Here is a 19,608-nt window from a genome sequence, read left to right as displayed (position 1 = left end):
TGTTCTTTTGTGTTTGTATTTCTGTTTATTCTTTTCCCCTCTAAAGTTAATCGCTGGGGACTTTGTTTTTCCTGCTGTAAAATGAGTGCCTGCATCACATAAGCCTAATATTAAGAAAACACATCTCAGCACCTATAATAAAAGTGACCTAATTGCAGAAAGAGACAATGAACTAGTTAAAAAGGGTTTCTTGGGGCGCCTGGGTGGCGCAGTCGGTTAAGCGTCCGACTTCAGCCAGGTCACGATCTCGTGGTCCATGAGTTCGAGCCCCGCGTCAGGCTCTGGGCTGATGGCTCGGAGCCTGGAGCCTGTTTCCGATTCTGTGTCTCCCTCTCTCTCTGCCCCTCCCCCGTTCATGCTCTGTCTCTCTCTGTCCCAAAAATAAATAAAAAACGTTGAAAAAAAAAAATTTAAAAGAAAAAAGGGTTTCTTTCTTTCTTTTGACATATAAGCTATACAATAATTACTAAAAAGTACAATTCAGTCACATTTCTTCACTGAAGATCAAGTCTATTGGAGTGTTGGTATTACTGAAACCAAAGCACTTACTATTTAGTAACATCAAATTCTCTGATGAATAAGCTTCTGTTGAACGTTTACATTTTTTAAACAAGAAGAGTGTTTCAGATTTCTTATGTACCTATTTATATTCATCATGTGAAACTGGAAACCATATGTATTACATTACATTATAATGAATCATTGCCACTAGGCCAACAGGAAGGAACAAAAAAAAAAAAAAAAGCCAAGGAACAATGCAATTTTTTCAGAGTTAACTGAATGCTAGACATTTTTCAATATAGCACCACTTTCTTTCTATGGAATAGACAAGAATGCCAACACGTATAGGTATGTGTATACTATATACGTATAATAGAATGCCAACATTTATAGGTATATGTATACTATATATGTATAATATATAGCATATAATTATATACACACAGGCATTCATATGTAGATGTACACATAGGAATAAACACATATGATCAAATCCCGAAGCAAATACATTGTTCTCATTTCTCTCAGTAAAAAAACAAAAACAAAAACAAAAACAACAACAACAACAACAACAAAAAATCTGTATCTTAAAGTTGAATTTAAAAACCATTATAGGGGCACCTGGGTGGCTCAGTCGGTTAAGCGTCCGGCTTCGGCTCAGGTCATGATCTCACAGTCCGTGAGTTCGAGCCCCGCGTTGGGCTCTGTGCTGACAGCTCAAAGCCTGGGACCTGCTTCAGATTCTGTGTCTCCCTCTCTCTCTGCCCCTCCCCTGCTCGTGTTCTGCCTCTCTCTGTCTCAAAAATAAATAAAAACATTTTAAAAAATTAAAAAAAAAACATTATAAAAATCATCTTTACACACTATATCTAATCTACATCTAATATGTGGTTCTTTGAATGTCTATTTCCGCATGTAGTGTGATTTTTCTTACAAAAGTTAAATTTTCTTCCAAGTTTAACACCTCACAAAGGTGATCACATATATTTCCTACGTAAAATTTCTTTTCCTGAGAGAAAGCTTCTCAGAACGAACGACAAACTAAGAAGCAATAAACAAATTGATTTAAAAATCAACAACCCTTAAAATGAGCTCTTAAAAATGAGACTCTTTTTAATCTTGGTAAATTACCGCGTTGTAACTGATCCTTTTGCATAGTGCTTATTAATGCAGAAGTGTGTGACAGAGTAATCATTTTCAGTCCTGCAAGTTATTTGCAATAAGATTAGATTCTGTTTTCATTTCTATGTTGATTTTTTTTTCCAGTTAAACATTTTCCTTATCCTTATCTCCACATCTCCTCTAATTCTGGTAGCAGCTGTAGATCCCTAATACTTGGCATGTGCTACTTCAGGCAAACATAGCCCATGTACAATCTATATAAAGGAAGGGACCTCTCAACCTCCCTCCCTGTCTTATGTGATTTCAAAAACAAACTCAGGGTTCAGTGGTATGCATTTATGGCCACTAACATTTTTTTTTAATTTTCAGAGAAATCAAGTTTTGAGTTGATTATACTTAAGCTACAGAATTACAGAGTTTTAGGCAAGAGCCCTTCGTTTTACCTCAGAGATTAAGTGACTTGCTCAACATCACATAGCTTAGCAAACAGAAGGCTTGCACCAGATTTTGAGTCCCTTTCCCAGGTGGGTAATCCCCAGTGTGTGTGCTGTAAGATAAATACAAATAACGTGTTGGGATCTTTATCGAAGAGAAAATGAGAATCAGCACTCTAAAATACCATTCAGTTCCATAGGATCCCAGGCTATTCTAGCCCTGTTCTAAACAAATAGAAATTCATAGATTTTACAAGTAAAGCCAAATTTTCAAATAAGGGGATAAAGCAAATGCAGCAGCATAGGAAATATGTGTGCTAAAAAAAGAATGTGCCTCTTCTTATCTCAGCAATACTTCATATACATTTTCTTAACTTGAGAAGTCAAGCTAAATTTGATTAAGCACATTTTTACATATCACATGAGCCCACCACTAGTAGAGAAGAGAGTGGAAACTGAAAGAAATGCCACAGATTTCATGGTGTGATTCAGTTTCTTTCCAAATGACACTTCCTTTGAAAAGGCATATATTTGGAATTTGCCTTTTGGAAAATGCTTCTTTTCAATTTTCAAATATAATTCTGGTGTAATTAATCTAATCTGCATTTCAAAGCTTCTTGAGCTGAACTTTCTCCCAAGCACGTGATCTCTGTTTATGGACCAGAATAAAGAACAGTGTATTGAACACAGTCCAGAACGGTCAACATGGTGATAGCCATGACAGAGCTTCCGTACGTCATCAAAGGCATAGTCTTTCCAAGACGCCTTATCAGACACCTGTTTATCCTTGTTCTGTCCACGTTCAAGTGCCCAACAGACATTTTGCTGCTGCTACAACTCCTGCAAGGTAAACAGAACAGGTGCCCAGAAAAAGCATCAGATGAGAAAACAGATGAGATAGAAAATAAAGTCATACCCCTTTATGGAAGGTGGGCCTGAGGATGAGGTCTACTTAAAACACTTATATCCGAGGCAGCTATACGAGGAACAAACAGCTAATTGCTAACTTAAGAAATGTTAAATTCTGGACTTTATGAATCAAAAGCGAAGTGTTTATCTTGACTTGACACTGGACAAGGGGAAGAAGAAAAATGTGGAGCCATTGGCCAGTGGTCTTGGTTCTCCACATACTCATTTGTTTCAGAAATCAATAAAGTTGCCGTGTTTACAGGAAATGCATCAGAGATTAAAATAGCAGAAGAAAATGGAGCTGCTGTTTGAGGAGGAACCAATCTGATGCAGAAGATTTTGCGTGATGAAATTCAATCAGGCTTTTATGTAGCTGTGCTGGAAATAATGCCCAAGCTCAATCCATTAAAGAAGAAACTGGGGGGCGGAGGGGAGGAGAAAAGACTTACAAAGCTTACTTGGAATTCCATTGCCTGTGACGTCCCAAAAGTTCTTGAATTATTTAAATCTGGACACGAAATTAAGGTAGATGAAGAAAGGGAGAAGTTTTTGAGACCAAAATAGCTACACTAGATGTCAAGTGACCAGATAGCTGCTGATCTACAAGTAGTTGTTCTGTTACCAGTGTAGGCACTGGACGGCTGAATCAGGGACCCTTTGTGGCATGTGCTTTCCCTGAAGTTTGTTACTAAGGAATGAGCCATTGTTGCCAAAAGTAGCAGGAGCCCAAAAAAGCAACAATGAAACTGCCTAGAAGTGTTGCACTGTGAAATTTTCAGTCAGTGGATTAAGAAGCAACAGAAAAATTTATAAAACTATTAATTTAGTGTCTTGTTATTTCTTTTCTTTCTTCCTTTCTTTTTTTCTTTTCTTTACTTTTTTCTTTTCTTTTTTCTTTCTTTCTTTCTTTCTTTCTTTCTTTTTTTTTTTTTTTTAGAGAGAGAGAGAGAGAGAGAGAGAATGCACCCAAGCAGGGGAGGGTCAGAGGGAGAGGAAGAGAGAAAATCTTAAGCAGGCTCCATGCCCAGGACAGAGTCCAATGAGGGACTTGATCTCACGATGGTGAGATCATGACCTGAGCCAAAATCAAGAGTCAGACCCTTTACTGACTGAGCCACCCAGGTGCCCTGGTGTCTTGTTATTTCTTGATCAGCATGTTTAAAAATGAATTTTAAGGCTGGAAAATCTTGTAACACTTTCAAAAGTAAGAAAATAAAATGTTCTCTGTCTGAAAAAAAAAAAAGAAACAGTGTCTTAAAGAAACTTAAACTAGGTAAGTTTTTGTTCTTTTCTTCAAATATTTACATGAATTATTCGAGCTTTGTATGGATGGAATTTTGAAATATTCAAATTCCTTGAAATATTTTATTATTTAAGGTTCATATTTATTAAATCCTGTAGCATGTACTTTTCTGTGGAAGTGAGGGTTCAGTTCAGTTATCATTTCTTCAGTACAGACAGTATACAGAGCAGAGTCTGGGTGATGGAGGAAGTGTAAAGTAAGCCAGTCTTCAGAGATATTACCCATCAAGGGGAATACAAAGCGATAAAATGCTTGTAAACCACAAGTTATAGAGGTCCTAAAAAGAGATACCTGCCAGCAGTGGCTAGACGAAAAGCTTCAGAGAGAAGCTGGCACTCCAGATGGGCCCTGAAGAGCCAACAAGGGTATCACACGTAGGGTGGAGGGCAGTGAAATGAGGGGCTGAGGGGTCAACTTGACTCTTGCTCTCTTGTTTATTCATGAAGCCCCTTTTTTTAGATAGGATAGGATAGGATAGGATAACCCATGCAGTCATCTTCCCAGCATGGTGCCAGCTCCTTTGGCATCAACCTTGATTCACCCTCCCCACTGGGAAAACACATCTTGACTATCCCAGGCACCTGTTTCTGAGGGGTTACCTGCACCCCTTCGCCCACAGTGACTCCCCTGTTCAGCAATTCTGCAGGTCCCAAGCAGCCCTAAAGAAGCAGAGGAGAGCAGGCATCACAATTCCATCAGAACTCCCAACAGATACCCATCCCCCCCCCCAATCTCTTGAGTCCTGCTTGATGAGAAGACACCATTCAAACTAGAAATCTGGCTATACATGTGGCCCTGTGGCCCCATCCCCACTTCCAATGCTTCCTGACACCCCAAATGATAGTCCTTAACTCGGGGTAAAAAGCTTTTCTGTCCAGCTCTAGATCTCCCCTGTCCCTGGCTCACAGTGACTCTTTGTAGACCCTGCCGCACACACACATACACACACTCACAGGCACCTGTTGCTTCACTTGTGTTTTGCTTGCGTTTCCCCCTCTATGTGAAACACAAGCCTCTCTTCCCTGGGTTGCCACAGTAATTCCTATCCATACGTGAGTCTCAGCTTGAATGAATTCTTTTCTTTTGATAGCTTCTTGCTCTCTCTAATATAACATTTTAGCTTTTCTAAACTGAAGCCATTACTCAGATCAGCACAATACATCCATCTTGAATTTTTGTCCATTCAGTAGAGGATTGTTCCTCCTTTGGGGTAGGAGAGGGAATGAAGCTACGAATATTTATGTTAAGTCTTTTTTTGGTGGGGGCATCTAAAATGATAAATTTTGACACAAACTCATCAAAACATTGCCACATTTAACTCTCCTACTTCATTAGGAAACCACTGAAATGACCTAAAAGAGGAATGATAAGGGATCACAGCAGATGCATGAACAGGGCAATGGCAAAAAAGAGAAAATTCAAGGAAAGAGGATCAATAGAATGTGTAATTAACTGTCTCTGGAGAAAATAGGAGGAATCAAGGGAATGAATTTGAGCCTTAGAAACTAAGAGAAAGATAGTATCTATGATGGAATTTGGAAGGTTCAAAGGGGAAGAAATTTCTTTTTAATTTTAGAATTTTTTTATTGAAGTGTAATAACATACAATGTTATATTAGTTTCAGGTATACAACATACTGATTCAATAATTATATATATTACTCAGTGCTCATCATGATAAGTGCAGTCACCATCTATCATATTGTTGCCGATATTCCCTATGCTATACCTTTCATCTCCATGACTTATTTATCCCATAACTGGAAGCTTGTACCTGTTAATCCAAAAAAGGGAAGGAAATTTGATGGGACAGCAGGACATTAAGTGAATGTACAACCTGCAAATTTATAGCTATAGAACCTAGGGGGAAAGGAGTGCCTGGGTGGCTCAGAGAGTGAAGCATCTGACTCTTGACTTCGGCTCAGGTCATGATCTCCTGGTTCATGAGCTCGAGCCCCACATCAGGCTCTGTGCTGACAGTGAGGAGCCTGCTTGGGATCCTGTCTCCTCTCTCTTGTGCTACCTTTCTCTCTCAAAAATAAATAAACTTAAAAAAAAAAAAAAAAAGGACCTGGGTTGGGGGGGACATCCTAGTGTGAAGAAGGTAGGGAATCATTTTAGAGATTACTGAAGACACAAGAATGTATAAAAAAAAAGAGAGAGGGTAAAACCAGTGCAAAGGCTGTGGCCTAGTGGGACATCTACAGTCACAAAATGAGAGGAGGAAGTGAAAGTAGTTTAAAAATTAAAAAAAAAAAAAAAGGAAGCATCAGAAGAGGTAGTGAACCAGGACAGTGGAGTATGGAATTAGCCAAAAGGAGAAAGGGATAAAGGACAAGCTGTCAACATTGTTGGATGCTGCTGAGGAGTGAAGGAAAATGAGGACTGAAGAAAAAAAAAAAAGCTGTTCCATTTGGTGATCGGGAAATGACATTGGCGACTTCAGAGAGCACAGTTTCCGAAAGCAAAGCAGGAGAGGAAGCTAGATCACGGACAGTCGAGAACAAAATGGGAGTGGACTTAAAGCCATGACGGTGCTTGGAGGGACCACTCCAGTCCAGAATGATAGTGATAACAGATGGAATATCAAATGGGAGAGATGTTGTGCATGTTCACACTTCAAAACACCTCTGCAGCCCAGAAACGGAACAGAAACGATATGGTGAGTGGCCTAAAGCTATAACCTGCTGGATTCTGCCAAAAGCCAACAGAGGCATTCAGGACCTGGTCTCATATGGTGCATTAGGGGCTAAACCTCTCCATGTGAGGCAGAAGATTCACCTGAAATCAAGGGCTGGGATCAAGAGTCAGGAGCTGCCTAGGGCTACGGGCTTGTACAAACCTACATACCTAGGGAGGGTGGAAAAAGCAGACACAGTCTCATAGCCAGAATCTGATCCCGGGGAAGAGATTGGATGTACAATACTTTATAGTAATAAGACAAGATCTGGCCTGGGAGTCCCAGAAACCACAAGGCTACCAAGCAGGGCAGGTTGAGTTCCGAGGGACAGAGAAAGGAAGGAAAGGGAGCGGGGAAGGAAGGATGATGGAAGGAAGTGCTGAGAAAGAGAGCCCAAAATAGAAGCAACAGCGCTGAGAAGAGTTCACTCTGGACAAAAAAAAAAAAAAAAAAAAAAAAAAAAAAAAAAAAAAAAAAAACAAAAAAGGATGGGAAGGTTATAAGACAAAGAAAAGAAATTGGAAGTTTATATAGTCAAATACTGAAAATATTGAAAGAGGTTTAAATACGCCTGTGTGTTTTGTCTGCCCAGCATCGATTTCCTTTTTTCCCGGTCACAGCATTCCAATTTTCCTTGGATAACCTGACTCACTCCCTGTCTACATGCATATTCTAACCCCCTAACTAAAATGATTGGTTCAGAGATGAGCAGGTGAGCAAGCCAATGAGTTAGAATCAGTCCTAAAAATGTTTGTGGATAGCAACACTAGAATAGAAGTCCCCTGCCTCTGGGTATTGCTGAGAGAATAGGAGTCTGGCACTGCCGGCAGACTTTTTGTCATTGCACAGGGAGCTCCTGCCTAGAAATGGAGCCAAGACGGAGAGAAATACGTTAGAGAGACGGAAAAGGCAAGACCAAGACCTAATGGCAGCATCTGATGCCCTGGATCCAGCCATAGGGGCTTCTTATCAGTTTAGTGAGCCCACACGTTTCCTTTTTTGATTAAGTTGGTTTGAATTTGTTTCTGTTATTCTTACCTAAAAGACAGCTGACAAAACAAAAATGAAGAGGCACAGGTGTTTCTCTTTGAAGATAACATGAGCAGCTACGTAGAAAATCTAAGAAAATCAACCGAAAAGCTATCAAAAACTAATGATGCGGGGCGCCTGGGTGGCGCAGTCGGTTAAGCGTCCGACTTCAGCCAGGTCACGATCTCGCGGTCCGTGAGTTCGAGCCCCGCGTCAGGCTCTGGGCTGATGGCTCGGAGCCTGGAGCCTGTTTCCGATTCTGTGTCTCCCTCTCTCTCTGCCCCTCCCCCGTTCATGCTCTGTCTCTCTCTGTCCCAAAAATAAATAAAAAATGTTGAAAAAAAAAAATTAAAAAAAAAAAAAAACTAATGATGCAAGGTCAAATACAAAAAAAAAAAAATAGTCAACAAACTGATCGTTTTAAAAATAGGAAGTGTGATAAGAAAAAAAAACAGATTCCATTTACAATAGCAACAAAATTAGGAAATAGTCACCAATAGCACCGTACCTTGTAGATATGTTCAAGAACTACAAGAAAAAGATTAAAACTAGACAAAGACCTGAATAGGAGGATTTAATGTTGTCAAGATAACACTTGTCTCCAAATTACTCATAAATTCCATGCGTTTCTAGTCGAACAAGAATTGATCAGTAGCTCAATGGAGAAGAATAGACAGCCCCGAGACAAGCTCAGGTACATGAGAAGTTAGTATTGTGATAAGGAAAAGAATGGACTCCTCAATAAAGGATATTGAAACAATTGCCTATTAGAAAAAACTTGTTACTTTTTTTTTTTTTTTTTGAGAGAGAGAGAGAGAGAGAGAGAAAGAGAGTGTGTACACACAGGCCCACACGAAAGCAGGGGTGGAGCAGAGGGAAAGGGAGAGAGAGAATTTCAAGCTCTGTGTCCAGTGTGGAGCCCAATGGGAAGCTCGATCTCACCACCATGACATGAGCTGAAATCAAGAATAGGAAGCCTAACCAACTGAGTCATTCAGGCACCCCTTAAGTTACTTTTTTACCTCATGTGATTTTTTTAAAAATAAATTCTAGGTGGATTTAGGTAGGGAAACAAAAACATTATCAAACTATTAAAGGAAAATATATAGAAGACCATGTTTAGGACCTTTGGGGGTAGGAAAGGTCTCCTGAAACAATATGCAAAATGCAAAAGCTGTAAAAAGAGAAGGATTGAAAAGATAAATAAAATGTATTTTATTAACCCTTTAAATTTGTTGAACAAAAACTGTAAATGATATTAAAATTCCAGTTGTAGACAGGTGAGCACATTGTAACATATATAGCAAAGGACTTAAAAGTTCTTTGTTATATGTCCTCAAGAAAAAGATAAAACAAAATAGGAAAATGGACAAAATATATGAGAGGCAATTTACAAAAGAGGAACATAAATGGCAAACATTTGAAAAGTTGCTCAGTCTCATCAGTTTGGGGGGGGGGGGAATGCTAATAAAAACACGGGGATATCATTTTTCACACATTTGACCGACAATACATAACAAAGATTGGGTTAGCAAGCCTTCTGGAAAAGAGGTGCTCTCTTCTGTCATTGCTGGGAATGTAAACTGGTCAAGCCTTTTTGGAGAACAGATTGGGCAGTGGTCCGTCCAACTTTAGATGCACCTATCTTTTGACTCAGCAATCTCACACTTTGGTATCCACCCTACAGAAATACTCGTGTATGTGCAAAAGGAAAGCAGGTTGTTCACTGAAGTATTAAAAACTTAGAGCAGGTTGAGCACTGGGTGTTGTATGGAAACGAACTTGACAGTAGATTTCATATTTTAAAAAATACAATAAATAAAAAATAAAAATAAAAACTTAGGGCAGGGGCGCCTGAGTGGCTCAGTTGGTTAAGCATCCAACTTTGGCTCAGGCCATGATCTCCCAGGTTCGAGCCTCCCATCAGGCTCCAAGAGCCTGCTTGGGATTCTTTCTCTCCCCTTCTCTCTCCCCCTCCCCTGCTCGAACTCTCACTCTCTCTCTCAAAATAAATAAATGAACTCAAAAAAGAAAAAAAATTAAAGCAACCTAAATGATCATCAAGAGAGAGACTGTTAAATAAATAGTGAAGCATCTGAGTCGTGTAAGAATATGCAGTGCTTAAAAAAGAATTAGAACACCTAGACACAGAAAAATCTCCAAGAGACAAGGCTCAATTAAAAAAAAAAAAAAAGCAAATTGAGGAACAATCCATACTATGTCCACACTTCATGGTATGCAAAACTTCCTCTCCCTCTCTCTCTAAATCTCTCTAAATACACACCTATGTACATAAATAAATATACAGGTAAATCCTGCCGTTATGTAAATCCCTGAAAAGATACATTCCAAACTGAGATCGGTGTTTGCCCCATGCAGGAACCTGAAATGGAGGTGGGGAGGAAGGGTAGAAAGAAAAATGTTTTATTTATCTGTGGTGTGCTTTTCTTTTTTTAAGACTCCTTATAACTTTATGAATGCAGATCTTCACTCTGTTTAGGAAAAGACCTTCCTCCTTTCGAAAGTCCTGCTCCTTGTGGGCATCTGGGCCCCTGAGCTGCATTCCAGACTAGCTGCATTCCTGGTGAGGCAGTGAGTCAGCCCAGTGTGCCCCAGGCTAGGCCGGGGAACAGCAGTTCTGTGCTTCAGTCCTGGGTCAACAGTCACAAAGACGGACCATGGGTAAATCAGTTTCAGTTCCTTTCTGGTTTTTGGAGCAGACATCACAGAATGGAGCGAGAATGAGGGTCAAACAAATTGCCACTCCATAGGCCACTTCCCCCACCCCCACCCCCACCCCCTGCCCTGCCCTGCCCTCGGTGCCTCTGGTAACCAGCCAAACCCATCCGGCAGCGGGGAGCTGGAGATTTTAGGGGAATTGCTTGTGGAATTTGGGCACTGCTCACAGCAAAAGGGCAGGCTGGGGATACCATTGCTGGAAATTTTTTAGTGCAGTCAAGTGTTCCTTGTCCATCTGGCATCCTACATGGCTTTTCCTGCACTCTTTTTGGATAATTGTAGGGTAGACAAAATGGCCCTTCACCCCAGCGATGAAACTCTGGAGAGATGATCCATAGACCACAGAGATACACTGAAGTGGGCGGGGGAGCCAGAGTCCCATGAACAACCTCTAAAGGGAATGCTGTGAATAAAATCCTGACTTACCAGTCAGTGGCGTCCTAAAAGGAGAGGAAGTCGGCACGTATAAAACAGCTGTGTAAATTATAAAGCTTCCAGGGTACAACTAACCTCATCATGTTACTTCCTAAACACTGGATTCCCTCCTCCTTTCTCCTCTTATACCCCAAAATAATCTAAAACAATCATCAAACTGGGGGAAAGGCAAACCATTTTGGGAAGGAAAAAATAGCAGCTGCTCTAGATATCTTTTTCAGAGTCTGGCTAAGATCGTTTAAGTTATTTCTCATTCTCTTTTCTTCTTGGCTGCCTTGACAGCCCTTCAGGATTTCAGCTGGCTCCAAGCACAGCTCAATAAAGATTATTCCGGAGAAGTTTCATATTCCTAAGATTCCTTACATTTCTTTCTTTAATTTAGGAAATGAGGTTGAAAAGGCTGAAAAACAGCCCAGATTGCCCCATTTCCTATGCAAGTTTCTTGCAAAGCAAGCTGTGCCTCCCTTTCCAAGAAGAACAGAGAGAGGCAGCTCTGATTGGAAGGTGGGCGGTGGGTCCTCTGGAGCAGCGGTAGGACTATTTGTCTTTTGAAAAGTCCCCAGCGGGCCCAAAAGCTGTCTGAAAACTTTTTGTAAAGGAAGGGAAGGGGGGGCGGGGGTGGGAGGAAACTTTTGTGTGCTCAGCCACTGGAAAAGCCAGAAACTGCTCTGTGGATTTCATTCATTCACCAAACGAATGTCTACTTTGCACCTGTGTGGTGCCAGGCTCTGTTCTAGATGCTGAGGGTAGATGGGTGAAGACGACCGACCAAGTGTCTGATCCCTGCAGGGAGTTTCTGTGCAGGAGGCGGGGGCTCCACCGAGAGGGCTGGAGGAAGCCCCGGCCCTGGCTGTTTCCTCTCAGTTGGGTGCTTTCCTTCCCTCCTTCGGGCTCTTGGGTCCCTTCCTCCTCCTGCGTCCTTGGTTTATTATACCCTTCACCCTTCCCCTTTATAATCACATGTGCCGTTTGTAAACATCAAAGGAAAATAAGCAGGACTGGGGAGCTGATGAAAATGAGGCCTATGACTCAGAGGAGGATGTTGTTCTATTTTTCGTTTATACAACTCTCTTCTCAGAAGAAAGCAGGAGACTTTTCGTTATGAGAATAGTCTGTCTCTCTGTTTTAGAGATTCCTCACCTCTGTTCTCATTGTCAAAGTCTGCTTTCAACCATCCACTGCGGTGTTGACCTCCAACTCACCTGGGCCCTCAGAGGAGCCTGGCAATCACTTCTTGTTTTCTCATGCAGCTTTGTTGTTTTTCATCCTTCATTTAGTCTGTTTCAAAAAAAGAAAAAGAAAAGTCTCCATACACCTCGGCTTTCCCTGACCACATCCCATCCCAACTTCCATGCCCACCCAGTTAGCCTCAACCAATGACAGTGCTCATACTTTAGAGAGAAAATACAAACCATCAGAAAATCATCTCACCTACATAGACTGATTGTTTCACCCACTAGATTCATATGCTGAAACCTAATCCCTAATGGGATGCTATTCAGAGGTGGGGCCTTTGGGAGGTGATTGGGTCATGACTCCAGCCATCATGACTGGGATCAGCACCCTTATAACAGAACCCCCCCTCCCAACAGTTCTCTTGTCCTTCCCCCAACGTGAGGACACAGTGGGGAAATGACCAGGAAGCAGGCCCTCAGGAGACACTGAATGTGCCATGCCTTGATCTTAGATTTCCCAGCTTCCAGAACTATGAGAAATAAATTTCTGAGGGTGCCTGGGTGGCTCAGTCGGTTAAGCGTCTGACTCTTGATTTAAGCTCAGGTCATGATCTCATGGTTTGTGAGACAGAGCCCCATGTCGGGCTGTGTGCTGACAGTGCAGAGTCTGCTTGGGATTCTCTCTCACTCTGCCCCTCTCTGGCTCTCACGCGCTCAAGTCTCTCTCTCTCTCTCTCTCAAGATAAATAAATAAACTTTAAAAAAAAAAAAAAAAAGAGGAGCACCTGGTTGCCTCAGTTAGTTAAGCATCAGGCTTTGGCTCATGATCTCGACATTTGGTTATGATCTCAACGTTCATGAGTTTGAACCCTGCATTGGGCTCTGTAGTAATAGTTCAAAGCCTGGAACCTGCTTCAGATTCTGTGTCTCCTCCTCTCTCTGCTCCTCCCCCACTCACACTCTTTCTCTCTCTCTCTCAAAAATAAATAAACATTTAAAACATTTTTAATAAAAATTAAAAAAGAAAGCTCTTTATTTATAATCCAGCCCGTCTATCCTGTTATAGCAATTTGCCCCTGCACACTCTGTGCCCCTTGCACAGAGAAAGGGTGCCCTCTTAATTAAGGTGAGCCCCTGCACCACAGCTTTGTATCTACCCCATTTCGTCTTGTCAGGGAGAGCACTCCATCAGTTACCTACTTCTTTACCCACCCCCTTCCATTTCTTCCCCTCTGCTGGATCCTTTCCTTCTAACACAAAACCCTGGCCTTTCCTCATAAGAACTTCCTGCTAAAAGCTGGTCCAGAAACATCCAAGGACAGATAATAAAAAAAATGGGGGGAACCAAGTTGAAGGCTCTCATAAATACCATTAACTGACTGTTAGACTGTTTGGAATTACCCTTTATGTCTCTCACCTTCTACTCATACTCTACTTTCTGAGATGTTTTATCAACTATCTAATCTTTCCAGTGGACTTTCAGTTTTGCCATACATACTTTTCATTCCCAGGATTTCCACGTATTTCTGAACCTTCTTGTTATAGCATCCTTGCTCCTATCTTAGGTAGGTAATATCTTCTCAAATCTCTGAAAATACTAATTAGAGTTGTTGTTGTTGCTTTTTTTAAATAAATATCTTTCAGGGCACCTGGGTGGCTAAGTTGGTTAAGCGTCCGACTTCAGCACAGCTCATGATCTCATGGTTCATGGGTTTGAGCCCTGTGTCAGGCTCTGTGCTGACAGCTCAGAGCCTGGAGCCTGCTTCAGATTCTGTGTCTCCCTCTCTCTCTGCCCCTCCCCCACTTGTGCTCTGTCTCTCAAAGGCGAATAAATGTTAAAAAAAAAAAAATTAAAGAAATATATTTCTGTTCCCTAAATTATTTCTCTGTGGGATCCTTGTCATTAGGCATAAGCTGCTGAGTACACCCATTTATATTGCTACTTCCAGTCGCATTCCTGAACTCCAGATTTATATCTTTAATTGCCTACTGAACAACTCTACTCGGACATCCTAAAGACACCTCAAAGTGAGCTCATACTTTCCTCCAAACTTGTCGTTGTCTTTCATCTAGGAGTACTTCTTGACTGATCCTATTTTTACTCACCTGTTTCTCCTACATTAATTCCGAAAGGTTCTGTCTCCTTCATGTCACTCAGCATTGTCCTGATGTTTCCTACTTTGCTGAAGAAACAGAGGTGGTACAACAGTTGGCACATCTCCATGCATTTAACTGCTCCATCTCAGGGAAGGTGGAGTGACACGTGATTTGTACATCAGGAAGGACAACCTGGGCGTGTTAGTTCTGAGCCACCCTTTATTCTCTCGGCTGCTAACCCCAAGGACACACATTCCTTTCTTTTTTTTTTTAAGTTTCTTTTTTCTTCTTTTTAGTAATCTCTACACCCAACATGGGGCTTGAACTCACGACCCTGAGATTAAGAGTCCCATGCTCTTCTGACTGAGCCAGCCAGACATCCCTATGGGGACACACATTCTAATAGTCATCCAGGTGCAGCATTCCCCAGAGGATGTCACAGTTTGGGTTCCTTGCAAAGCAGATGCTGAGATAGATATTCATGTATAGGAGGCTTATTAGCAGTGTTCTCAGGATCAATACTTGTGGAGGGAAGTGAAAAGAAGGGAAGGGAAGGGAAAGGGGAAGGGGAAGGGGAAGGGGAAGGGAAAGAGGAAGGGAGGGAAGGGAAGGGGAGGGGAGGGAGGGAAGACTGGACAAAGGGAGAAGTTGAGCTGAGATTCAGTCTCTATAAAGGCTTTAGATGACCTTGGGGTGGGAGGGTTCCAAAGCTGAGATGACCTTTCAAAGTTGTCTCAAATTGGGGCTGGAGAACCAAGACTTTATATTCCACTCTGATCTGTCATTGGATGCCAGCTACCCCAAGAAGGAACATGATTTGGGGCTAGTGGTTCTCTTTGGCCAAAGCCATCCCTAAAGAAGGCTGCTAGATGAGGGTTCTAGCAGCCCTCCCAGCAGCCAGGGGAATAAATCCTTTATTTCTGAAGAGGCGTCCAGGTGACCTTATCTCAGAGAAGCCTGCCCTATTCCAAGGGTTTACTAGCATCTCATTTGGCTCTCACATTCAGCTAAAACTTCCACCATAGTTGGGTTTTTTTTTTTCAGCCAAAAATAGCATGTTTTGGAGTCTATCCGCCCATGTTTGTTTTATTACTTAATTTTCTCAGAAACCTAGACTGGGACAAGAGATGCTAATTAAATCTCAGATATTTCTCAGTATCCTTCCCACTGCTCCCCAGGATCAAGCCATCTTCACCTCTGTCCTGGACTACAGCCGTTTCCCATCTGGCCATCGATTCCACCTCCATTATCCATATCCATCCATTCTACCTCCCCAAAGGGACATTCCAAAAACACAAATCTGATTATCTCACTCCCATGTGTAAAACCCTTTCCTCGGGTGACTGGCCGGCTCAGTCAGTAGAGCATACAACACTTGATGAAGCCGTGAGTTCCAACTCGTCATGAGTTCGAGCCCCATGTTGGGCGTAGAGATTATTTTAAACAACAAACAAAAAACAACCCTTTCCTGCTTTCCCCTTAGCCTCGGGGATAGGGTCTAACCTTAACAGGGCTGAGAAGGCCAACAAGATTTTATTTGAGCTCCCTGGTTTGGTCTGATTCTGTTGACACTCCCTTATCCTTCAGCTCTGTCCTTGATGCGCCAACAAGAGAAAAGTACTTGCAGTCTCCATCAGCACCCCAATGGTTTTCTTGGCTGTGCTTTTTAAATATTTCCTTCCTTCCTTCCTTCCTTCCTTCCTTCCTTCCTTCCTTCCTTCTCCAATCTCATTCACGTGAATGTGAGCATCTTGGGGGCTGGGGCACTTCTATGTTCTTACACTAGGTACTCAATAAATATCAAGTGAATGCATGAATGTATCTAGAAAGGATTTATATGCTTACTTATTAGCAGCGGCCACTAAACCTGGGAAAATGTTTAACCTTACTGTGAAAAAGGCACTCTGAAACAAGGAGATACAACTTTTCACACAGAAATTGGCAGAGTTGCTAACAATAATACTTAAGGCCACCAAGGGTATGGCAAAATGGGCACTCTGATACAACGCAAGCATCAGACAAGCATTTTGGCAATATGCAACAAGTCTTAAGGTACTTAAATCACGTGCTGTAATAATTGCACACCTATGGATCTATCCTATCTGATCAGAGATAGAAGTAAAATTTATATACAAAGGTATTCACCATAACATGTTTTCTCTTGTACTCTCACACTGTTCATATGTTCCATAATGGGCGTGTTTTAGTTTAAAAACCAGCAAAATGTTAATAAAATGCTGATAGGGTTAGAGTTCGCATCACAGCTAACGGGAGCCAGCCTCTGGGACAGCCCCATGCTTGTTGCTTCCTGGAAATGGCAGCAGATTGTTCCCTCGCACATTGTCCCAGAGTTGATCTGGGCGGCCAATAAAATATGACAGAAAAAATGACACACGCATTTAAGATTAGGTTATAAAAGACTCTACAACGACCGTGTTAGTCTCTTTTTCTTACTCTCAGATCAGACGCTTTTGGGGAAAGCCGACTGTCCTGTCATGAGGGCACTCTATGGAGAGACCTACAAGGCAAGACATTGAGGCCTCTTGGTAAAACCACACAAGTAAGCTTGGAAGCAAATCCTCTGGCCTAAGTCAAGCCTTCAGATGACTGAAGCCCTAATGACATCTTTTTGTTTTAAGTTGCTTTTCATTTCTTTATTTAGAGAGAGAGAGAAATAGAGAGCAAGCGGAGGAGGGGCAGAGAGCGAGGGAGACAGGAAACCAGGCAGGCTCTGAGCTGTCAGCGCAGAAACCCTCGAGAACCATGAGATTATGACCTGAGCCGAAATCAAGAGTCAGACGCTTGACCAACGGAGCCACCCAGACACTCCATCCCCACTGACATTTTGACTGCAACCCTGAGTCTCCCAGTTAAGCTCCTCCTAAATTCTTGGTCTAGAAACACTATGAGCTAACAAACATTTATTGTCTTAAGCTGCTACATTTTGTATAGGATGATCAGCTGTCCAGGATTTACTAGGACTGAGTTTCCTGGGATAAGGGATTGTCAGTGCTAAAACCAGGGAAGCCTGGGGAAAATTGAGATAGCTGGTTAAACTAGTAGTTTTCCCACATAGCTTTAGTGAGATATAATTCACATACCTTAACATGTGCCCACTGAGATTTCAGTGGTTTAGTATATTCAGAGTTGTGCAACCATTTCCACAATCTAATTTTAGAACACGATTAAAAAAAAAAGGGAAATCCTGTTCTCTTTAGCTATCATCCCCTGTCCTCCCAGCCCTAGGCAACCGTTAATCTTTTGAGGGCAATTTGATACACAATAGATAATAAACACAAGGTTATGGGTAGCGGGATAAAGGATGCTTGCTTTTCCATTACTCTTTTACTGTATACGCTTTTAAATTGCGCGAATTTTTCCAACAGGCATATTTTCATTTACTCTAAGAAGGTAGTAATATTCTGATTTATTGAAAAGGTGATGAAGATTTCACGGAACTGTTGTTTTCTCCACCCAGCATCTGTCAGCTCCCTGTTCTTCTGGTAACAACACTACCCTTCTTCCTTAGGAAAGTGCCTTTCCCCAACTCCAGGTTGTCCTGATGCGATTTTTCTCTCCCAATAATTTGAACCTCGAGTAGAGGCACACAGGGACAGAAGGCATTTAAAACAAGTCATGGTGGGGGCGCCTGGGTGGCTCCGTCGGTTAAGCGTCCGACTTCGGCTCAGGTCATGATCTCGCAGTCCGTGAGTTCGAGCCCCGCGTCGGGCTCTGTGCTGACAGCTCAGAGCCTGGAGCCTGCTTCAGATTCTGTGTCTCCCTCTCTCTGACCCTCCCCCGTTCATGCTGTGTCTCTCCCTGTCTCAAAAATAAATAAACGTTAAAAAAAAAATTTTTTTTTTAAAAGAAAAACAAGTCATGGTGGGGAGCGGGGGCAGAATACCAGAGAGCTGGTTAGGGAATGTTGTTTCTAAGATCTCTGTAAACTTCCTGGCTCTTCTTTCCTCTAGGACATTCAGTTATTCCTTTGATTCTTTAAGTTACTCCTCTACGGCTCCATAAATCTCTTCTTTTATTTAAGTTCATTTCTATTGCTCGCCACAAAAGAACTCTAACTGATCCAAATAATAATAAAGAATATTCATGGAGGGGAACGCCCTTCTACCTGCTAGGTGGGGTGCTGTCTCATTTGTGAATCTTTTAATAAAGCCAATTAGATCTTCAAAAAAAGAGAGAGAGAGAGAGGGACAGAGACAGAGACAGAAAGAATAGTTATAGGGAATGGAGGGAAGTTTACCCCCTCAAACCCTCAAACAAAAATCCATAAATCTATCACTCTAACACAAGTCTTACTTTTTTCATCTTACCTATTGGTTCACTTCTACATAGTTAGAATCACGGTATACATATCACCTTACATTTCAAGTTTTCTACCTAACATTATGCTTGCAAATTTTTTTAGCATTTCTATAAGGAACTCTATACATCATTTTTAATGTATGTTATTTTCTTGTACTGATATATCATAATTTATTAAATCTTGATCCAGGGGTTGGATTTGGGGTTGATTTTAGTGTTTTGTCAGCAGACATCATGTTCAAAATGAACATTTTCACAGCAAGATTTGTGCTTCTGTTGAGTCATTTCTTTTCTTCAGATAAATTTCCAAAATTGAAAAATAGATCTGCTATGGGTCTCATCCTTGTTCCTTTCATGCATCTGATGTGTTGCTTTGTAAAGTGAAAGGTGCTTTTGTGCCACAAGTAATTTTCTGTTTTGTGTGTTTGGATTTCCATTTATAGGATATTCTTAGATTGGGCAAATTCAAACAAATAGAATTTACTTGGTTATAAATCGTGTTCTGTGTTCTGACCGTTCTACAAGTATTCATGTGAGTATGACTTTTTACATAAACCTTTTATTGAATATATCATAAATAAATAAAATGGCACAAATCAGAAGGGTAAGATCTCAATGACTTTTTACAAAGTAAACACTCCCTTGTGACCAGTATGAAGATCAAGGAGGACCTCTAGTACTCTAGAAATCCCTTTATGCTCCCACTCAATTACAACTTCCTGTCAGATATCCACAATCCTCAGGGCACCTGGGCGGCTCAGTCAGTTAAGCATCTGATTTTGGCTCAGGTCATGATCTCACAGTTCCTGGGTTTGAGCCCTGCAGCAGGATCTGTGTTGACAGCTCAGAGCCTGGAGACTGCTTC

At 41.5% G+C, this 19,608-nt stretch overlaps 1 long non-coding RNA gene and 1 pseudogene across 1 annotated transcript in view; one reads left to right on the top strand and one right to left on the bottom strand.

Moving 5' to 3' along the window:
• Nucleotides 1-1,841: 1,841 nt before the first annotated feature.
• Nucleotides 1,842-3,687, top strand: LOC131486295 (large ribosomal subunit protein uL1m-like; annotated as a pseudogene).
• A 1,013-nt stretch (nt 3,688-4,700) lies between these two features.
• Nucleotides 4,701-19,608, bottom strand: part of LOC131484663 (uncharacterized) — a 35,602-nt gene continuing 20,694 nt past the window's right edge. Inside the window, exons 2-3 of the long non-coding RNA XR_009248376.1 lie at nt 12,354-12,429; nt 4,701-4,928 (exon numbers count right to left, since the gene is read on the bottom strand). This is a non-coding gene — a long non-coding RNA (uncharacterized LOC131484663). The remainder of the gene's footprint in view (nt 4,929-12,353; nt 12,430-19,608) is intronic.

The sequence above is a fragment of the Neofelis nebulosa genome, chromosome 9, assembly GCF_028018385.1.
Source record: "Neofelis nebulosa isolate mNeoNeb1 chromosome 9, mNeoNeb1.pri, whole genome shotgun sequence".
Taxonomy (NCBI): Eukaryota; Metazoa; Chordata; class Mammalia; order Carnivora; family Felidae; genus Neofelis; species Neofelis nebulosa.
This window is presented reverse-complemented; position numbering and strand designations above follow the sequence as displayed.